The 13,186-nt window shown below is 41.0% G+C and overlaps 1 long non-coding RNA gene across 2 annotated transcripts in view; it reads left to right on the top strand.

Moving 5' to 3' along the window:
- Positions 1-13,186, top strand: part of LOC137563560 (uncharacterized) — a 130,842-nt gene that overhangs the window by 29,893 nt on the left and 87,763 nt on the right. Inside the window, exon 4 of one of the 2 annotated variants that reach the window (XR_011030378.1) lies at positions 7,592-7,687. The exons of the other annotated variant lie outside the window; for it this stretch is intronic. This is a non-coding gene — a long non-coding RNA (uncharacterized lncRNA). The remainder of the gene's footprint in view (positions 1-7,591; positions 7,688-13,186) is intronic. 2 annotated transcript variants of the gene reach the window in all.

Raw genomic sequence — 13,186 nt, 5'->3', positions numbered from 1 at the left:
TGTGATTAGTATTGCTGGAACAGTACATCATGGAAGGCCCTATAGCTTTTTACTGCATTGGGGGCGACAAAGCAATAATCTGCAGTGGTAAAACCAATATTAAATCAATTGGTGCAAAGTAGGAGATCAGGTAAGCAAGTGGTATCTGGATTACACTGATTCTTTACCTATCCTATCACAAATTGAATAGTATATGGCTGTTTGCTAACAGAATACAGAGGAAACCTGATAGTTTACAAGTTGGCCATCTACTTATCTGCTTGTGCCCACATCTTTCCAAACCCATAACACCACAATATACATGGCTTAAAACATATCTCACTCAAAAAGTTTTTCAGTAAATTCAAGTACCCAAAAGATTACCAAGCTTTGATCCTCAGCACCTTGCACTTACCCAACCTGGACTGGATGTGTACAAGCTGGAATGCCAACTAAACCCACTTGAGATAAAAAAACAAAACAAATAAAAACAACACACCTGAGGCAGTATCAAGTGTTAAAGGGGGTGGCACAAATTACTTGATTTATTAATCTTCTTTCCTGCTATATCCTAGAGATGGGAAGTGAGCCCAAGAGGGAATATTACTTTCAAATGTAAGAGAATCAAATAAATTAAAAAATATTAAGTATACATCGCATTTAAATGGCTTCATGGAGAGGTTCCTTGCCACCCTCATCATTTATTTCTGTACCACACAGACTTCCAGTGGTGTCACTACATTTAACTAAAAATCTCTAAAGTCATTAATTGAACCAATAATCATTGAAAATAAATTGGCTTAGAACAATACATTATTACACTAGATTTTAAGGGTAAGCTCAATTATTTTTCAGTTTCAAGATTCTCTGAGCCTGAACATTACGCTGTCATTAACCTTACAAGGAATTGCACGTCTTCGGTCTTGAGGTGGAAGCATAATGACCTGCTACTGAAATGTGGTAATATTGATACAACCTGTCCTTTGTCTCACATGCAGCACCATAAATATCAGTAAAGAGAGTTTCACAAGAAATGGATTAAAGTGAATAGGGACCCTAGACAAGGTAGTAACTTCAGCTAACTTGCCTGCCACTTACCCATCTTTGATAAGTTGAAGCGAGGACAGGGACTTAGAGTAGATGTCTTGTGGAGGATCTTGTCCCGTAGCTTTCTCACCGACTCCCTCACTGCAAAGGATGGTGAACCTCATGCCCTGATGAGGAACAGATTTTTTTGTTTAAAACTTAGTTCTTTTCCAGTGTATTGTGGGCAAGAGTACTAACTTGTGCTTGCTTTGATTTTTTTGGGGGTGTAAATTATCATAATTGATGTTGTTTAGACTAGTCAAATTCATGTCTCATATTAGGGCTGTGCCATAGGAAGCATTACATGTGAAATTTAGGTTACATTTCTTTGCACTGTTACCTCAAAATACATTTCAAGCTCTCTATTCTTTTTTCCTTCATTTAAATTGCCTGTGCAGTAGAGAGGTAGAAGATAAGAAGTGATTTATATATTATGCAGTGTAGCGTTTTTAAATATTTATTTTGCCTGTGATATTTATGGTTAATACAGCTACACACGGATTGGCAGAATTTCTTCCTTTCCGAAATTCACACATTTTAAGGAATCTTGGCAATCAGTCACTGAGATGAAATGACATCCTGAGCTGATGCTGCTCTAATATCTGTTGCCTGCAGCCCAGAGACTTCACAGTTCACAAGCTGTGATGTTTCTTTTGTCTTGACCCTGTTGAAACTGCTGATGGCTCTGTAACAAAGTCATTTGTATTAGAACAGACTGAGAGAGCTGCAGGGGAAGGAAACGCAGTCATGGCTGCCCTGAGGGACCCACTTTACAAAAATCTCATTAGTTAAGTGCTGGAGAGTAGCATATATTAGGATATATTGGTTCCTTTGCTACTAAACACTGCAATTAAATTCCATTACATCTGACTGTCAAGTTAGTGAGGTGGATTAAAGATATATTTTCATAACTTTCATTTTTGCACCTCCACATATTAAATTCATATTTTTGGTTTATTGATGCTGGACAATAGAAAGTAAATAAAAAGACAACAATATTAAAATAGAATGTACACTTGATCTTCCTATAGTCCTAATGCAGAGAGAGAAAGTTAAAAGACACCAAGGGCCATATGCAATTAACTTTTTCTCCATAGTTTTCTCCTAGGTGATATTTTTAAACTTGTCAATAAAATGCCTTTTAAGCCACCAGAAAGCAAGAAAGTACTCAAAATAATTTTTGCAGTACTTTTTCGCCTATTTTTTGGTACTTTTTCTATTACAAAATGCTGAAAATCTATTTTAAAAAGATGTTGAAAATTTCTCTTCTAGGAGAAAACTCAGGTGAAAAAGTGAATTGCATATGGCCCCAGGTCCTACGAGAAAAATTTTCATCTTCGATTTATAATAATATTTTAGCACTTTCCAATGGAAAAAAGTATCAAAAAGTAGGTAAAAAGTACTATCAAAATTATTTTGAGCATTTTTATGCTTGTTGATGGGTTAAAAGTCATTTTATTGACAACTTTCAAAATATCACTTAGGAGAAAACTCAGGTGAAAAATGGAATTGCATATGGGTCCTGGAGTGAGAGGTAAATGGCCATATTCTCTTTTTAAAGGGCCACTCCAGCAAAAAAAGTAAGCAGTTGTTTCGATAGAGGGCATCACTTGAAACAATGTTAAAGGACACCTGAGGTGAGAGGGAAATAGAGGGACATGGAGGGTGCCATATTAATTTCCTTTTAAGCAATGGAAGTTGCCTGGCTGGCCCGCCGATCTTCTACCTCTAATCGTTTTAGCCAAAAATCCAAAGCAAACATACAGATTGGATGTTTCTAACTGAAGTCTACCCTGGATGCATATTTTAGGCATGTGATTCAGACTCTATTGATGCAAGAACAACAGGAACTGGAATTGTTTAAAGCAGAGTTCCCCAACCCTGTCCTCAAGGCCCACCAACAGTACATGTTTTGCAGGAAACCACAAACATTCACAGATGAGGTAATTGGTGTCTCAGCAGAGCTAATTAACGACCTGTGTGGATTTCCACAAAACATGCACTGTTGGTGGGCTTTGAGGACAGGGTTGGAGAACACTAGTTTATAAGACCACTCCAGCAAAAAAAAAAATTAAGCAGTTCAAATCTGTCAGAACAGGTTTTGAACTAGTACATCTCCGCATGGGGGTGTCTTAGGGCTTAACAACAGTTTAACTGCCAAAGTAGTAAGATACCATCCAGCCTCCCTACTCACTTGCACACTATTTTGGCAGTTAGATTTTTCAACTGCTGTTCAGGAAATTATTTTGAAAATAAAGAAAACCCTGAGAAACCCCCATGAGGAGATGGGCTGGCCCATTAGCATGCAGGTGACAGAACCGTCAAAGAGCTTGAATAATACATCATGGACACATAGATAATCAAAATCATCAAAATCGGTTAACACAGGCCGCCAAATTGTTAACCTACACAAATAGCATGCAATGGGCTTGATTCACTAACAACCGCTAAGTTTTAGCGCTGGAGTAAAAAAGAGTTTTCCGGCACTAAGCCGGTTAGTGTGCCTTATCTGAGGTTGGTGTGCTTTATCTGAGTTAGTGTGCCTTATCTGAGGTTAGTGTGCCTTATCTGAGTTAGTGTGCCTTATCTGAGTTAGTGTGCCTTCTCTGAGTTAGTGTGCCCTATCTGAACTTAGTGCCCCTTAAGTAGCTTTGTGCACACTAAAAGATGCACAAAGCTACATCGCGCACTGCACCGCACACAGCGCGCACAGCGCGCACAGCTCACACAGCACAATGCGCCGTTCTTTGAGCGCGTTACGACGATAACATCGCACCTGCTATACTGTATATGATGCAACCATAAGGTCGCATTGGATGCGACGATAACGGTGCACTGATGCGCCGTTTAGGTCGCATCTTATGCAACCTTAAGGTGGCATCATGTACAGTATAGTGGGTGCGATGTGATCGTCGCAGTGCGCGATTGGTGCAGTGAGCGATGTAGCTTTGTGCATCTTTTAGTGTGCACAAAGCTACTTAAGGGGCACTAAGTTCAGATACGGCACACTAACCTCAGATAAGGCACACTAACTCAGATAAGGCACACTAACCTCAGATAAGGCACACTAACTTTAGATAAGGTTAGCACTGTAGTGTGCGCCCACTAAGTGATAAGGCACACCGGTTAGTGAATCAAGCCCAATGCATAATATAGTTGCACAAAGAAATATGGGAACACTATTACAGTACAGAAGATACAGCAATGAATGTAAATAGGCAGATGTATACCCAACCAAAGTGTTAGTCCCGATTGTTTTTGGCTGGGTTTAAATATGACATAGCGTTTAAATCCTGCGTTTTCCGCAAGTGCGTTTGCGTAATGCATTTTTAATGCATTTTGCGTTTCGCAGTTGCGATTCGCAAGTGTGTTTTTTGTGCATTTCTATGCATTTTAATTTGCTTTTACATTCTAAATGCATTTGCATTTAATGTGTTTGCGGTTTGTTAATGAAAAACGCATATGCGTTTTGTATGCGTTTTTAGTTACTCAAATCACTAGAAAACAACAGAAAGCAGAAACACATCAGCGATCTTTACTTTTTAAATAAAAAATGCAGTAAAAATACATTAAAAATGCAACACATATGTGTCACCATAGACTTTCATTATGTGTGTTTTGGCAGCCAGTCTGCATATATGCAACACTACAAGCATTTGCAGAACGCTTACTTTAAAACACAAGTGCAACGCTGGTCCTTCTGCGTCCTGTAGACTAACATTGCTGCATAAAATGCAGCGTTTCCCGCTCATCAAGCGTTTCTGCCATGCGTTCACCCAGCCTCAGGGTAGTACCCTTTCATCAGAGGTCCTCTCACATTCAGTGGTTACATCTTTCATACTCAGATATTGCCTAGCAATACTGGATACATTTAAAAGGGCACTGGGGAAATATGGGTGCCGGAAATAGCCAATAGTAGAATATTGGTACAATAGGTACCGGATAAAACTTGCTATTTGTAGCAGCAGATTGTATAGCGGGCTGCCTTGATGCCCTCTAATTTATCAAGTCCCTCCAGCACCCAACATTCCTGTTACCAGCAATGTGGGCTCTCTAGTGTGATCAATAAATCACTTATAGTGAAATAAGTTAGTCCATGCGCACATATCACCACATACAACAGTACTAGAATTTCCCTTCAGACTTTTATTTTGAAATTGTAATTTAGCTAACTTTAGTTCAGTTTCTATTCACTTTCTAACTGACCTTCAATATCTTACTCGCTTTTTTGCCTCAGGCATAAAAAGTTTAGCTACAGCTGAAAACATGAGACAAATTATTTGGAAAAGTTTTAAGCAAATAGCAATTTAGCTGTGATACATCTGAAACAGAAGTGGTTATTGCAGTTATCAATGATATATGGAATCACAGCTCTTAGATTACATCTTTATATTACAACTCTTTTCCCTGTATATAGGCAGTAAATCACTCATTCAGTTTATTTCTGCAATTAACCTACCCTTCTAGAATGTAAAAAGTTTAATGTTCAGTTGTTAGTCCTCAATTCTGTGTGGGGACCTATAGCCATGACTGCATCTTATGCACTAGCCACCTCTTGTAAGCAATGAGAAGTATAAACATTTTCCAAATGATATACACAAGTCATAATTCACAAGGTGTCAGATGCATTCGTTGGAAAGCTTTGCCAGTTCCAGCCAGCTCCTCACAAATGGTTTAAAGAAGCGCCCTGGTGGTATATAAAAGCGTTTAAAAGCAGTTTTAAAACAGAGAAAGGTTTGAGGTTGCTTACCTCAAGGACGACAAATCTTTGTAGGGACAAAAGATTTTATTGGTAGCACAGGCAACGCGTTTCACGGGTCAAAGCCCACTTCCTCAGGTCAATAGCAGTGCCAGGCCAATTGAAATTGCAAGCTAAGGGAGGCTCCCTTAGCTTGTTATTTCAATTGGCCTGGCACTGCTATTGGTCTGAGGAAGCGGGCTCAGACCCGTGAAACACGTTGCCTGTGCTACCAATAAAATCTTTTGTCCCTACAAAGATTTGTCGTCCTTGAGGTAAGCAACCTCAAACCTTTCTCGGTTTTAAAACTGCTTTTAAACGCTTTTATATACCACCAGGGCGCCTCTTTAAACCATTTAGTGCATCCCTAACCCCCATACAATACGCGTGTGAGGGGTGGAGGCAGAACATATGTGGTTTACACCACGGTGGACATCTGCCTCCCTTCTTTTTTCCAAGGAGAGCGACCGCATCCAGGTCCTTAGTGACTTCCCCGAGTGGAGTCGGGTTAATTGTCTCCACCTGCTTCCTGTGGTCGGTTGCCCCCCTGCAACCCACTCTTGTGAGTAGATTCTTATCTTCTACATTGACAATTTTGACTAAACATATTACACTATTGGGCTCCCGTGTTTTTTGTTTCCTGTGTCTTTTCCCCAGAAGGTGTCCTGACACCAATCATCCACTACAGCCCCTCATAAAGTATACTTTGTGTCAGCTATCAATAAAAGAAATGTCAAGTTATCATTTAAAAATATGGATTTATTGAAGAAGCATGACGGTAGGGTAGGGAATTGGTTCCCTTAAAGGGGACCTTAACCTCCTTAGCGGTAATCCCGAGTCAGGCTTGGGACAAAAATCTGCAGCTCAGGACAGAAATCTGCAACTCCGAGCAGTAATCCCGAATCTGAGTGAGTTATATTCAGGAGCTGGTGCAGATCTCTCTGTGGTATGTTTTTTTTATTCTTGTTTTAAGAAACTAAAAGCTTGTGAAAAAATGGTATGGCTGCAATGTTAATTAGTAATCGATGGATTGGATAGGAGTGTCAAATCAGGTACTAATGTTTATCATGGCTCATCTGTCTTATCCTTTTTATTTCCACACAAGTTCCCATGGGTTCCTGTTTCTGTTACTGTGCAGTGATAGATCATTTCCCGCTGGTTAACAGAGGAATTCACTTCTGATTCTTGAACAATCTGATTATTTATCTGCTTGTGAGTACCAATTGCTGACCCAGAAATTGGTAACGATAGTCCAAGTTGTGGAAGCATGAAGTGCTGTAAGTACTGTGTCAGACCTTTTCTTAACAATAAAAATGTCCAAACAAAAATTGACACAGTAGAAAAGGAAAGCCACCAGATCAATGTGCAGGAACTGGTGATATAAAAAAAAGAGTGCAAAAACTGATTCGAGATTTTGTCACATCTTGCAGTAAGCGTGTTTGAATAAGTCTCCACAATCCCAAGTGTACAATCTGGACAACCTAGGGCTTCAAACTCACCGAAATTCTGGACCGAGTGATTACAGATCACTTTCTATCAACCCTGGCCCGCAATGTGTACCTTTGGTTGGAAAAAGGAGACCTCCATAATAGGGAGATGCTATTACAGCAGGTTAAGAGGTACTGGTCCACCTGGAGGTTATATAGAAAAATCACACCTCAACCAATCTCTCCAAAAATTCCATGGATAATGGAAAAATTATTCTGAATAGGAAATTGATTTATCCTAGGCAGGAAAACCAGGTTACACAAACGCAGGTTGTAGCCATCTACTGCTTTCTCTTTATAGAGCTACTGGACTTTACTGCTAGATGGCACAAGGAATTCCACACAAGGCCTCCTTATGTCAGAGAGATGAATCAATCATCACCAATGTTCCATTAAGGTATGAATATAATAAAGGTTCCTCAATTCTCCTCCCTTGAATTGATTGTAAAGATGTAAGCCCTATGGTCTGCTGGATCTTTTATAGGTCAGTAAATACAGTACCCTACTGAAAATGTGTGGTAGAATATGTTACTAGGGTAAGTGATCATATAACTGCTTATCCACTGGCATACATATAGTTCTAAAACAGATGCAACAGAATCAGGAAGCCAAGAGCTGAGTGTTTTGGGCTTTGCTTAACCTCCTTAGCGGTATGCCCGACACTGTGTCGGGCATTCCGCTCTGTGGCCCCAGGAGTTCCCCATCAATAAATAAATGTGCCAAATGGCTGTAAATCCTCTAGCTAGCACTAGGCTAGCTAGTAAGAGTGTCCGGCACCCCTGGATCCCCGCCCATCCCCCGCGATCCCCCCGTTTATACATTACCCCCTGGATCCAGTGATCGCGCAGATTCCCAAAACAGCTCCAGTCTCTCTATGAGGAGGATCGGGTTTGCGCATGACGTCATGATGTCTTCAACATCATCTGCGATCCTCCCCATAGTGAAGACCAGAGTTGTCCGGGGAGGCTGCGCTGATTGATGAATCCAGGCTGGGTAATGTATAAATGGGGGAGCGGCGGGGATCGGAGGGTGCCGGAGACTTCTTCTAGCTAGCCTTGTGCTAGCTAGAGGGTTTATAGCCATTTAGCACATTTATTTAAAAATCGGGCAAAAAGTAACAAAACCTCCTGAGCAGCATTACGCACAGGAGGTTAAGAAGATGTTATAAATTCCGCTCATTGTGAAAAAAAATCTACTAAATCTGGAGAGAAAAAAAACCTAACAAATTTGACTGATTTGGACTAGTCCTTCTTCTCGTGAAGGATTCTCACACTTTCTTTTTTTTCAATAGCACTTACTAAACAGTGGTTGATCAGTCAAAATGTCAGAATAGACAAGCCAGCAGGGAAGTTGACCAGCATCTTCATATATTTCATGGCCAGAACCCAAAGTCAGGACACTACTGGTTCTTGCCGATAAAAATGGGAAATGCACTGTGCAGGAGCTGTAGCCAGTAGCAGGGAAGGAAACTTTGTTCTGGTCCAGCTGGACTAAACTGTGCTGAAGTTGGCAGCAGGGGAAACATGCCCCAGCTGGACTAAAATGTATACCATCACCAGGTTCGGGACTCGCATGTCAGGAAGTAAGAGACATTTCAGTGGTGGAAAGCTGCAGCTTCAGAACTTGCACAGCCGGCAGGCACATAGTTGCAGCGGGGATGCAGCTGAGCAGCGGCTATCATGTAGCGAGCCATGGGCTCGCTACATGATATAAAAAAAACTAAAAAAAAAAACTGCTGCGCTCCCTCCTGGCGGAATTTTTTATACCGCCAGGAAGGTTAAAACAAATAAAGAATGGACGTTTTAAGGAATCAGTGCCTGGTGATGCAGAGCTCCTTTTCCAACATTGCCTAGTTCTTTCAATACTTTTGTTATAAATCTTTCAAGGTTATATTACTAGAAAACAAAACCCGTTCCCTCTTTTTTAAATATAAAAGTGTCAATCAGGCTTTGAAGAGTCAAAAACATAAAAGATCTAGAAGTCAAGATCACCAGACTTTATGAATTGGTCCCTTGGTGATGTTTCTGCAGTTTCCACATGTTTATTGCAAGTGTGTGATGCCCAGCCCACAGATGCCAAGAGATCAGCTAGGCAGCCAGGGAAATAGATAATGTAATAAATAAATAAGGATGTCATCCTCCATATTCCTCTCACTTCATCATGGTTTCTTTAAACTGCACAGCAATTGTACATCCCTGCTGCAATAAAAAAAAAAAAGTTTGCATTGAATATTTACTATATTTAATATTTAAACTTGTGCAGACACTTTGCTGATCATATTACTGTTTCCTAGATTATACTGTTGACACTGTTCCTACTGATTTGTCAGTGTGTATGAATGAGCACTTTGGCATTTTCAGCAAGTGTCTCTTTGATCACAACTCAAAATAAATGGAAGAGGTATGAAATTACTACATTGTGTATGTAGGGGAAAGCATAATACAACAAGAAATATTTTATTTGGGTTGCTGAGGTAGCATCCTTTTACTCTTGATAAAAATGCTTTGCAAAGGTTGTGCCTTTTTGGATTTATCAGTATCAGCATGTGGCAGTGTTTGGGCTTCCAGCTAGAAAATTCAAATGGAATTTTACAGTACTTGCTTTGGGGCTTTAGTGTAAAACTGCTCTCTTAGCAGCTTCAAAGTCTTCAGAAACTCGGTCACTGAATCTTTATCTTTGTCACACCAATGTACAATCTTAAACCAGTCTCATTGACTTTTCACTTCCAATTTATTTCCTTGATTGCATGACTCAGTTTTGACAAAACAATGGCAACAAGGCAAATGTATGAATTGGCCATCATGTCAGACATATAAACCATATTAGATGAGCCCTTATTACTCTGATTACAATGTATTCTGCATGGTGTGTACGAATACACACACACACACACACACACACACACATATATATATATATATATATATATATATATATATATATATATATATATAATTCACATTTTACACAGCATAAGAACCATTTAACCCTTTCAGTACCAGCCGCCTCTGGCCCCTTAAAGTCCAGCGTCTTTTTTTTTTTTTTTTTTTTTTTTATGCTTGATTTCGAGCTGTGATCTCTGTGATTGACTCACAGTGATCACAGGAGTGGTGTATGGAGCTCAGCTGTCATCAGGACAGCTGACCGAGTGGACTGCGGTGGATTCAGAGTGTCAAGAGCGCACTATGCAGCAGTGAGTAATTTAAGCTATGCCCTGGCAGGGATAAGTAGCAGTATATAGGGTGCAGATTTCAATTACGAAGGCCCCCAAAAAGTTAAATATAACCTTATTAGAAACAACAACAAAAAGATAGAAAACTTAAAAACAAATGGTGTATACTGTATGAACAGCAATTGTAGGAAAAGGCAAATAGGCAAGAGCACAATGTACGTGTATGAAGCCTGGAAAAATACTTTCCAGTACCAACACTTGCTAAGAAAATGGCAAGAGAATCAAATCAGTCAAGTTTCCCAGCGCAACATACAAGGGATCAGCACATGTGGATTTTAACACCTTCGGTTTATCGGGAAAGTAGATAGTCCCCCAGGTGAACATATGGTTTCTGTTGTCAGCGTGGCCCTCCTACAAACTTTCACAGGTGTCTGTGTGTAGACAGCCCGGCTACTTCTAAGTATGGGAAGGAAGAGAGGAAAAAATAGTGCAGAATGCACCTGGTGTTGGTTACATGCAATAATGAATGCACTTATTGGCATATCCTTGGTTTATTAGCATTAAAAAGATAAACTCCCAACCCAGAGTTTAGCCAGGGGATTTAATTAATCTCTATTAAGGAGGTGAGGTAATTAAAAAAATTTTTTTAAAAAAAGCTGATTGGCCCAAAGTAGCATTGGATGGGATATAAGGGAATTTGTATCCAATGCAATGTTGGCATTTTGTTCCTGGCGGCATCTGAGCTGCGTGCTGTGTGATCTGCTGATCTTATTACTTTTCTGCCTACCTGTTACTGATTTTTGCCTGGATATTGACTATTCTCTCTGCCTTCTGTCTGCACTGATTTTTGCCTGGACTTTGATTGATTTACTGTTGCCAATTTTTGCCTGGATTTTGACTACTCTCTGCCTGCTGCCTGTACCGACCTCTGCCTGGATTTGACAACTCTCTGCCTGCCATTTGCACTGACCTCTGCCTGCCTGTCATCTGCTATGGTGTCAGCCTCCAGAAGGCGTCTCACAGCGGAAGAAGTTTGAGGACAGCGATCTGCAGTCACTGGCGGACTCAAGTGACAGCGACCCACCTAGAGATCTGTCATCTGACCCAGGTAGCGAGAGCAACAGGTCAGTGATGTCTGCATTTGGTGCCCCTTGGCCCTAACTCAAGCTCCGCCACCTCCCCCATGGCTCCGTTTTACTGGGGAGCCTGGCCTGAAGATAGAGTGCAAGCACAACCCCCAGGCTTACCTGCAGCTCTTCTTCACTGACGTGGTCATTGAGAAAATAGTGGAGGAGATGAACCACTATCCAACCCAATAACTGGCTGCTCTACAAGTTTGCTCTTCCAGGAGCAGGACATGGGAGCTGGTGACCAAACAGGATATTTGGCTGTCTTTGGGCCTAACTATTCTGCAGGGAGTGGTGAGGAAGCCCCTGCAGAATTGGTATTGGACCACAAATAAAATTATTGTGACCCCTTTTTTTGGAATGGAGATGTCCGAATATCGCTTCAGTTTGATCATGAAGTTTTTGCACTTCGCCAACATCGACACCTTCGAGGAGTCTACCCACCGTGCGCCAAAACTTAAAAAAAAATCTGGGAAGTGTATCAGATGGTGGTTGACAACTTCCGAAGCACTTATGTACCACAGAGGGACATAAGCGTAGATGAGAGACAGATGACATATAAAGAGAGGCTGAGTTGGGTCCAGTACATAGCATCCAAGCCGGCTCGCTTTGGTGTAAAGTCATACATGCTATGTGAGTCAGCAACCGGTTACATTTGGAACACTATATTGTATACCATCGAAGGCACCAAGTTCAATCTCAGGTTCAGTGACTATGGAGTGGCGACATCCTCTGTACTGTCTCTTGTTGAGCCTTTACTGGACGAAGGCTATTGTGTGACAACTGATCATTTCTACAGCTCCCTGAACTTTTTGAGTTCCTCATAAAACATAAGACTGATGCCTACTAAACTGTTAGGCCTAACAGGCAGGAAATGCCATCAGCATTTGCCAAGCAGAAGCTAAAAACTGGGGACATAGTTGCTTGGCAAAAGAATGCTGGCTCTCCGCTGGCATAACAAAAAGGATGTCTGTCTCCTAAGCACAGTGCATGACACCTCGACAGTCCCCACCAGGACAAGAGGAGGTAAAGAAAAATCCAACAGCCTCAGGTCGTGGTGGGCTACAATAGCACCATGGGTGGTGTTGACAGAGCCGATCAGGCGGTGACTTTTTACCCTGCAGTAAGGAAGCAGCAAAAAAAAAGTATTATAAAAAGATTTTCCACCATCTCCTGGAGCAAAGCTTATGGAACACCTACATCCTCCACAAGCAGCGAAGTGACAGGCCAGTAACACACGTTGACTTCATCTGGAAGATTTGTGAATGCATCTGCCTGAAATCCAGACTGCAGCAGATGGCAGAGTTGGGCACCATGCCTCCTATGTAGTGAAGCCGGAGCACCTCACTGGCTGTCACTTCATGGAATACATTTCACCAACTCCCCCAAAAAATGCCCCAACCATGACATGTGTTGTATTCTGCAGCAAGACTGACGAGAGGGGAAAAAAGTCATAAAAGGATCACATTTCTACTGCCCAATTGTGATGCGGCCCTGTGTGCCATTTCCTGTTTTTAGATATATCACACGCAGGAGGTGTATTAAGTATATACTGTACTGTATGCACTGTACATACTATATTACAATCTGGTGCCTT

This window comes from Hyperolius riggenbachi, chromosome 3 (assembly GCF_040937935.1).
Source record: "Hyperolius riggenbachi isolate aHypRig1 chromosome 3, aHypRig1.pri, whole genome shotgun sequence".
Taxonomy (NCBI): domain Eukaryota; kingdom Metazoa; phylum Chordata; class Amphibia; order Anura; family Hyperoliidae; genus Hyperolius; species Hyperolius riggenbachi.
This window is presented reverse-complemented; position numbering and strand designations above follow the sequence as displayed.